Below are 10,220 nucleotides of genomic sequence, written 5' to 3' on the forward strand. Positions count from 1 at the left end.
GTTTATTTCAAGGTTTTAGATGTATTATATAGTTTTAAAGCAGTGAACTTGCAATTGCGAGGTATGGCTTTCAGGTCTTTTTCTCACACAAGATCTTGCAGGAGTTGGAGGGACAGCAATATTCACCCATTTCTCTGTGCACTTCAGGCCCAAGGCACTTGTATGTTAAAATCGGAATTGTTTTTTCTTAGAAAACAAAGGAAGGAACATTAAAAAAAAATCAGCATACACTAAAAGTCTTTATAAATAGAAACTAAAATAATGCAGGTGAGTCTATTACTTCTTTCTGGACATTAAAAAAACAGGATCGAAAAGGCTAGAAAGACAGCAGAAGGGGGAAAATAGCAAAGTGTGAGGTTGTGTACAATAAAATATATTTAAGCTATAATTTGGTAGCTGTATGGAAGAACTTGTTCTTAACAAAAGGAAGATGTATAATTTAACTGGAAAAGCTCACTGAAGTTTTTTGTATATGAAAAACAGAAGAGTGTAAGGGAGAGAAGAGAGTGTATCCAAAAACTACTGACAAAATTGTCATTTGGCTCCCCTGAGAGGCAACACTGGCAAGAGTATGAGACAAAAAGGTCAGAGGAGCAATAATTGGAAATGACTATTTATAGCCACTACTGCATACCTCCTAGGTGTTTTAGCATATGAAAATGCAAACTAAACCAGGAGAAGTTAATGCAAGTCAGAAAGGTGTAGGAAGTAGTAATTGCTAAGTGGAGTTAATTGGATCTTTGTGGAATTGTTAGAGTGGAAAAAACATTTTGTAAGTGCAAAGAAATAGCTGTAGGAAACATAGAAAGTATTCAGATAAATACATTACTATACTTCTAATAATATTTTTTTGTGTCTTGCATGAAAATGTTTTGGATATGTAGGAGGAAAGTGTTGCAGGTCCATATCCTCTTTGCAGAGCAGAATTACTGAAAACCTTATGTTCCCAGTGGAGGTTGTTAATGAAAATACAGAGACGAAAATGACTGAAGAAGTCTCAGGTTTATGCTCTGGGCTAAGGGAATGAAACCTACAATGATTATTATTGAAAGATCTTCAATGAAAGCATTGCTAGAAGTTACACATTAAAAGAGCAAAGCAAATCCAGCTTTCAGTTCTTCCCAAAAGGTAAGAAAGGCAGTTGACAGCTGTCAGGAGAGCTTGGGTGAACATGCCCAGAGCAGCAGAGATCCAGTGAGCCCCTGTGCAGGACAGGCTGCAGCCCTTGGCTGCAAGTTCAGCCACTTGGCAGAGCAATTACCTTGTCCAGGGGCTGAGGCACTGGGGTTCTGAACCTGGAGAGGTTGTCTGGGCATGGTTGAATCTGCTCATCTTTCATTCTCATTGTGATGATTCCACACTGTTTTGGCCATTGCTCAGACTCACTGAACTTTAAAACAGCGCTGCTTTGCCGACTGTCTGGCTGATGAGCTGCTGTGTCTGGGGGAGGTACCACACTCCTCACTGTTCATCGCAGCACGAATCCTCCTGAAGCTCTCCCTCCCTGCCTGCCCCCGGGACAGTGCTGACTGTGGCACTTCTAACAGCAGAGTTGAACTCCTCACACAGAACTTTCTTGTGAGAGCTCTGAATGCCATCAAACTTTCATTGTCAGCTACTCTTTGAAAGGAATAGTACTGTACCCACCATGGCAGGCTTCTGATATCCTGACTACCTGCCAGCAGGTTGGGTCAAAGACCTAATGTTTGAGTTTTCCCTTTTCCATTGATCTCCTGGAGTTTAAGAATGGTAAAAAGAGCTGAACTGGAAAGTATCACTAAAACTTAGAAATAGCAGTTGAAGGCATTTAATCTTTTCATGATCATTAGTAATTGCAGGGGAGCCACCTCTGCCCAGCAGCCAATGGTCTGAGATAGTTATAATTGCAGCATTCTCTGAATGTCTGTGTCTTTTTAATGATTTTTTTTTTCCAGATGAACATTTTTTTCTCTCTATTTCATGGGAGAATAATAGATTAGTTTGTACCTTTATAATCACTGAACAAAAAATTTGCTAATAGTGTTTCAGTTATACTTTACAGTTTTTCAGTCATAATCTTATACATTTTTTGTGTTAATTAATTGAAGTAGTGCAAGAATTTTCAGTCTGTGTACCATTATATACATGAAATATCTTTTGTAGACTTGCCTAATTTATAAATTCAAATGTCGTTCCTTGAATTTTATTTTGCTTCATTCCATTGGTTGTGATGGTGTCAGGCATTTTATAAGCGAAAAAACCAACTTATCTGTTGGTATCACATTAATTTATTTTTAATTTCCCCAAAAAATATAACTGTAACTTTATTGAATTCTCTTTTTAATAATGTTTGATTTATTAGGAAAGACAAGGGTGAAGTGATAAAAGCCTTGGAGCAAAGTAATATTATTTTAACTAATTGGTTTCAATAGAGTTTAGATTAGCAGGTAAAATAATACAGAGCACTATTTTTTTTGTCTATGCCATTGCCATTAACTTCCAGTTCTGCATACAAGTAAGCACACTGGAAGTCAGACATATAACTGAAAGTATTCGTCTGGTTTATCTGGAGTTTCAGATTACCCTTAATTCTCTTTCCAGCTTCATAGTTCAAGAACCTTGTGCCAATAACCAGTGAACCAGAATTTTCTGCTGCATGAAATGCTATGAACTCATTGACTCATCAAAATCATTTCAGGGTAATTTCTGAGGTCTTTTTGCTGTAATTGGTGAATATGGATATGGATTTTTAGACACATCTTGGTGTTCAACTGCCTGGAATCATGAATAACAATCATGAGAACCATCATTCATGAGAGGGAAATTCATGGTTCTGTATGCATATGTTTTTTGTGTATTATTCTTCTGTAATACAACTCATCAAGTCTAAGTAGTGTGACATAATAAGGTAGGAAATAGGGCAAGGTCAAGGCTGTGAAATGTGCTGCTTTATAGTTTCTTCTTGAGAGTGCAGTACTATGGAAATAGATTTATTTAGGTTTACATTTTAGAGTTTTATTGTCTACAAAATCATAATCTTCCTTCTGATGCTCTGACTTTGACTTTGAAAACATTTTGCTTACTGTATTTTGCAAGTTTTCCCTTGTACTGGCTTTTCATTCTCTGTTGGAAACGATAGGAAAAAATTGTTCCCATTGAGGAAATAGTTTTAAAAATATAGTACTAAGATGAAATATAAATCAAGCTGCAGCTGATGAACCAGTGAATGTCTAGGACATGTTGGTGCTAGATTGTTTAGGAGGAAAACTGACATCCATGTGGGAACCTTTAAGAGTAGCACAGAACTCTGAATTACAGAATAGGAGGAACAGAGGAATAAGAAGCTGGAGGACACACAGAATGCTGCAATGTTTATGTATATATATATATATATAAAATTTATATGTGTTGAGACACACAAATCTGAATGTCTTCTGGTGAATGATGAGAATTGCCTCATAACTAAGTGACAGAAATGTCCCAAAGGAAAGACCAGATATTGAATCATGTGATCTTTCCAAAAGTATCTTGCATAGGCTCACAAGAGCTAATGAAGACACAGGAAAACATCATTGCCAGCAGCTGAGAAATTTGTCCTCTCCATTCATAATAATCTTGATCATTTTGAATCTATAATTTGCACTACAAAAATGTTGAAACCTGGCCTATGAACTATACAGAACATATCTTCTAAATAACAAAGCTGTTTCTTTTGCAGAACTACTGTCACATTAGCCATGTTCAACACAGATACAGTTCGTGGTTTTGTTTGTTTTCTGCTCCAGGAAAATTTCTGTCCTTAATGCTCCTCCAAGTTTCTTTTTCTGGCTGATGACCTCTGTCCTTGTAAGTGACTTTTTTTTTTTTTTTTTTTTTTTTTTTTTTTTTTTTTTTTTTTGCATAGAGCAGCATCAGATTCTTTCCAGAGGTTCTGGTACTTCTCTGTTGCAGTTCATTGTTATATTTACCACTTCACTAGTGAAGAGAAAAAGAAATTAGGTCTTCCTTCTATAAGTCCCTTTTAATCTTCCTGATGTATTTGAACATCATGATGTTTGGTGCTTCCAATATGCTACTTGCTATCAGTTTTGGTCTCTCAGGTGGCCATCTCACTTTTTATTACAGTTATTCTAGAGCATCTGCATCCTTGATAAATTGCTGAACTTAATTATTCCATATAAATAATTTTGATCAATATCATTCTGTCCCAAAACTCTTGATGCACTGAATAACATTCAAAAATCTTTCTCCCTCTGAAAGGCACTGAAACAAAGACAAGACCAGCCATAATTTGTTTTCTTTAGTGACAATATTTTGGAAGTAAAACATTGGAGACCTATTGAAATGTCAATAGATAACAAAACAAATGGAAAACTGTCCAATAAATGAAAAGTCTTTTCACTCTCATTCATTGGAGCATGATACCTGATGTAGTTAAAAGGAAAAATTGTTGTTCCTACCAGCTGGACATAAAGCTATGCATATTCTCCTGTTCTAGCCTCTCAATATGAAAAACCAAATGGCAGGAAAAAGGCTCTTCCCTGTAGAGGTTAAATAAATAAAGAAATGATTTGTCATCAAAGATGTTCTGATCATGGTAATGCTTGAATAATTAAATTATAGCAAGGTTAGGACAAGGATATAGCTTTTCTCTCTTCAAAAATATCAGGTTAAAGGCAAAGCAATTTGTGGAATTGTTGTTAGTATTTTTATTTCAGGAGGGACCTCCACAAGGGAAGAGATTGAAAGACAGAGAAAGATAACAAATGTAATAGCTGCATTGAACCAAGGTTTAATATTCATGGTGGTACTGTAATATGCACTGTGCTGGGAAATCTTTCTTTTTTGCAAAAGAAAAAAAAAGTAATCAAAGCCTTTTTTTTAAATGTTATTTTCCCCATTGTGAGATCAAAGTTTCTCTGCTGCTGTGTTCCTGATAGCATTACAGTAGAAAGGTATGTTGTCTCATGTAGCAAAGTAGCCTCATTAATGTAATTCTCTTTAGGTTAGACTTGTGTCAATTACCAATATTGAAAACCTAAAATGTTTTATTTTTTTCATGTGTGAAAGAAATCAGATATGCATTAGTTTATCAATCTCATAACTCCACTAAGAGCAGAGATAGCAATAAGGGTCATCATGTATTTGAAGATACAATTTTTAACAACTTACAGCACAATTTGAAAACCATTTTTTCATCATTCAAGAAAATTCCCTAGGAAGAAGTCACCTCTGTTCTGTTCCTGCTTTTTTTTTTTTTTCAATTGCTGGATGTTTATGCACTGTTAAAATCATATGAATCATTTGCAGATAAGGTCTTCTGGCTGGGCCTGGGGCCCAGAGGAACAAGCACCTTCCCTCAGGGGTGCTAAGGGCAAAGGCATCTCTTATGGCTCTTTGGGAGAACACGGTGTGTCGGTGTTGATGGTCCACCCAGCCCAGGGTTTGTTCCTCAGCAGTGGTAGCAGGAGATGTGGTTTAGGGAGACATCAATGAACTTGTTAATATGGAGAGAGAGAGCCAAACCCAACAAGGGTGAGAGAATAATGGATATTATGAAATGCAATTCTTGTCAAAACTGATTTAGGAAAAGCAGACAATAATTGAGATAAATGACTATGCTCCACTGCACCTCTTCCTCCCTTCCTTCCAGCCCCCCAGCACTACAGGGACATATGAATGTGCTTTTGGTTTTTTTTGGGTTGGCTCTTTGTCAAGGTTACCATTCCTTGACTTTCTGATACTGTGTTGTAAAGTTCCAGTCAAATTCATTGATGTCATGTCTGGAATACAAGGCATGACTTCCAGAGCTTCTCTTAGCAACATGCACTAACTGACCAAAAATAGTCATGTGCATTGCAATAAATGCAAATTTAAGGGGTTTGGAGCTCATGTGGTTATAATGAGAAGTAACCAGAGCTCATCAGGGAGCAACCAGAGACTCCCTATAGCAAGTGGGAATGCTGCGACAGTCTGTATTGAAGAACACAATTTTCTCTTGCATAAGTTTTAAGTGGTTTTGTTTTTTACAAAGAATCTTTCCAGGTCAAATTATTAATTTTATATTGACTTAAAAATGCCTGAGGAAGCCCAGGAGATTGTTACTGCTGGCATGTGAGGAGTCACCCCCAAACTGGTTCCAGGGGCAGTTGTGCCGCTGTGTGTGCAGACAGGTGGGACTGCGCTTCCCTTCATTCTCATTTCTGGAGTGGGATGCCCTTGGCAGAGATAAAGTCAGTATTGCAGTGTCATGGTTTAAGCCCAGCCAGCAACTGAACCCCAAGCAACAGTTTTCTTCCCCTGGAGGTGGCTCTGAGATGGGTTTGTTACCATGTACCTGGTTAGAATTTCTAATCACTGAAAGAAACCCAAAGACCTAAGAAATCCAAAAGTGTATGGAAGAAACACAGATAAATTTCAGAAGATGAACTTTTTAGAATCTTCTTTGATGCAAAGTTTGTAGAGATTTATCTACCAAAAATGACCTAAGCTAGAGAAAATTCAATTGACTTCTCAACAACACCATATTTGGGCTCTGACTCAGCAATGGTGATGAGAGTAACTTCCACAGTGCCAGTTACTAAAGTGCATTTTGAGAACTGGTGCTTTGGAAATAGAAGTCCATTGTTTTAATGCAGGAATAAATGTATCGTAGTCTTCTAAAACGACCCAGAAAAGCAGGTGGTAATTTTGATATATAATACTGTCAGGACAGAGGGGGAGACAATCTGTTACTATTTCTGAGCATTCTGAAGAAGCTGAGTCAGAGCAGGAAGATGTGTGTTTGTAGCAGGGGAATGGCCCTTGGAGCTGGGCTCCTTCGAATGTGGGCACTTCCCTTTCCCCCTAGCTTTGCTGTGGAGCTGTGGTTTCTCCAGCCTGGGGAGTGACCCAAGGCGAGTCTGGTGGCTCTGCTGTGTCTTGTTTGTCCCAGAGATGTGTCCTTTGCTGGCCATGCCCTCTGCTCTGTAACTCCTGCACAGCCCAGCTTGGATCCTTCCTCTGGGGCTGGGAGCACCTGCCCAGCAGTGCCAAGTGCTTGTGAGCTTTGTGTTGGACACCACCAAATTGCACCTTCTCCCAGCATGTCATCCAGAGACAGTTTGTCCTTTAGGTCTTGACACCTGGTTTAAATCCGCCCTTATTGCTACACCAGTTTGGCAGCAAACTTTATTTACAATTTGTAATTACCTTACAGCCTCATTACAGCAGACACCTGGTACTTGCTGTTACATTTAAGGTTGCAAAACAGTTTCCATAGCAACAGCTGTCTCTGCACACCATAATTTTGTACAGCGTTTCCCTATTGGCTAAAAACCCCTCCACAATTGCTTTCTGTCCAACGTTTAATTTTCCCATCAATCAATTCTAAATTAATTTGAGGTGAAATAATGTAATTCTCATTAGAAAAAACCCCAACCCAACCAATTTTCTTCTGGGAAAAAGTAATGTAAAAATAGACAGGCTGAGGACTATTAGTATTGCTTATACCAAGAAAAAAAGTTCTGTTTTAATTTAATTTTAATGAGAGTTAGATAATATCATGCGTGTATGAGGCACTTATTTTTTTAACCATATAGTTTTACTGTCTGTCCTTTTACTTTTTTGATAGCTTTAAATACATACACATTTAAAGAAGTAACAGCTGTCTATCTGAAAGATTAACTTTGCTTTTGACACCTATTGTACTTTGAAAAATAGATATCCAAACAGTAGAAATGACCCAGTGTATTCAGGCTGGATCCCTTTCACCCTGTTTGTGTTTTGTTAGAATCAGTCAAGCTAAAGCCATGCTGGAAGATTGGTAGCCTCTAGCTTTGAATTTATCCACTCTGACATGTATTAGACCCAGGATTTGCTGCTTTAAAGGTTTTTAACTTAAATTTAGCAAACTGATTTTCTTCAGACTTAACTGGCTCCTGAGAAAATCATCAAAGCAAATCTAATTTGAAGAAAAATACCACATTAGTTCTAACATTACTTGCATTTGATAAAATGCATTGTAAACTGATATAATCTTATTATTGCTGTTTCAGATCTCATTCTATGTTCAACCATTGTTTCTTAATTCTATCATTTGTGGATTTCTTTGGTTTCTCAAGCTTTATGTAAACTCTTTTGGGTTCTGCACAGTCTACTTTCAGTTTGGTAGATTTCAATCAATATAAATCCCATTTAAAGAATTTGAAAGACTTAAATCATAGACATATATAAAGACCAAATCTGGGGGGTAACAAAGTATATTAGGAATCAAGGTGTATTTTTTTCCTTTAACAGTGCATATACTATAAATATAAATCTGAACATGCACAGTCAGCGCTCAGAGTTATTGACAATTTCTTCTGCATCACCTTTGTGCCTGCAGCAGAATTCCAGACCTTGCATTCCACTTTCTGGTTGCCAGCACGACCCCAAATGCCCTCTTATCCAACAGAAGCTGTCTTCTTTCTTTAAAAAATGAAGTGCAGGTTAATTGCTTATTTGTATCTTGAGAGATCAGAAGAAAACAACAGGGTTATGTTAAAAATGTATTTATTCTTTTTGTATATATGTTACAATAATTTTCAGTAATCTGAAGATACCAGTTTTTTGATGTCGTGCAATAACTGCCTATTCAGGCTAAATATATTTGTATCAGTTTTTGTGTTACTATGCTTTTGTGTGATGGAGTAATTTGATGAAAATTACTTAATTGTAAGTATAAAGTTAGTAGTGTTAAATAGTACAAAAAGTCTGAACACTAAAGCATTAATATAATGTGACCCTATTTTTTCATTTAGCAATAGAATGATTATTACTGCAATTTCAATGCATTCAAAATAAAAGGCTGCAGGTCTGGGATGGATTCAGTGTTTTTGAAAGCTGTTAAAATAATGATAGATATTTCTGAAAGAAAATACGTTTTCCAACATACTGGTGGTCTGGGAATAAATTCTGATTTTAAGAGCACCAAAATACATATTTACTTTTAAAAAGACAAGGGTCCAAATCTTATTTGAATAAATATTCAGTTTGTCATTGTCACATTCTGTTGGTATTAATGAATGGTATCTTCTGGACAGCTACATTGCACAGGAAATAGCTACTTTTCCCACTGACATTAAAGAATATATTTTCTTAAGTGTCAGAGATATTTAGTTCTATTGAAATTCAATTCTTTTCACAATTTTGAACCATACCCCTTTAAATTGGTTGTTCAGGGGCAGTTTAGCACAAAGCACATTTACATTCACGTTTTCACCCTTCTTTGCATCCTCATCCATCAAGTTCAGACCCTCTGAGTTTTTATTGTATTTTTATTGAAATGTTAATATATAATGAGAGAGTGCAAAAAGCTGGAATATGTGAAAGGAAATAAATCACTGCCACCTAAAATATTATTCTGAGGAATTGAAAAGAGGACATGGATCTTTTGCTGCTTCTGTTCAGATGCTGGCTTTTAGAAGCTGATGATATTGCATCTGCTGTATGTGTCTGTATCTTGAGCCTGGTGGGTTATTATTTTCCCATTATAGCTGTGTTCCTGGGCTGTTCTAGAATAGTAACACAGGTTTTGCAGACTGACACCACAAATTATGTGGCAGTATTAAACTATCTTTACTCTTGGTGTTTGAATAACAGAAGGAGGTCAATAAAACAGATGAAAGTTGAGGTTTATAGAGACAGTTCCAGCTAGAAAGGCAGAATGATGTGTTGCATATTCAACAGCAGGCAGATTGTTCCCATGAAAATGAATATTCAGGAATGTCTTTATTAATGAAACAGGACAAAGTTAAATAGAAAAACAACACTTTTTTCTGAAAAACAAGTAATTTCCTAGGTGTGTAGGCAGCTCCTGCTATTGCCTTTTCTTTCCATAACTCCATTTTGTGCAGTGTATTTCCAAACTCTCTTTGTGTGATGATTTCTCTTGGAATGAGTGTCTCCTAATGTTTGTGGCTTGACATTTGTGTTTGATCTCTGAGATTGCTGCAGAAAGTTTAAAAATTAATAAATACTCTATTTTCAATCCTCCAAACAAGGTTTTTCTTTTAAGCCAGGTAGCTTGGAGGAGTCCAGGTGGACTGCGCTGACACATCTGTGTTTATCAAACTGCTGTGCAACTTGTGGAAAAGAGAGCAGACTTTTAACAGGGCTGACTTGCTAGGAAAACATCCATTATTATTTTTGACTGCTGACTGGCATTAACGATATTTGAATCTCTATTGCCCAGTACAAGTTATCTGTTCCAGGCTTTGCAG

The sequence above is a fragment of the Ammospiza caudacuta genome, chromosome 10, assembly GCF_027887145.1.
Source record: "Ammospiza caudacuta isolate bAmmCau1 chromosome 10, bAmmCau1.pri, whole genome shotgun sequence".
NCBI lineage: Eukaryota > Metazoa > Chordata > Aves > Passeriformes > Passerellidae > Ammospiza > Ammospiza caudacuta.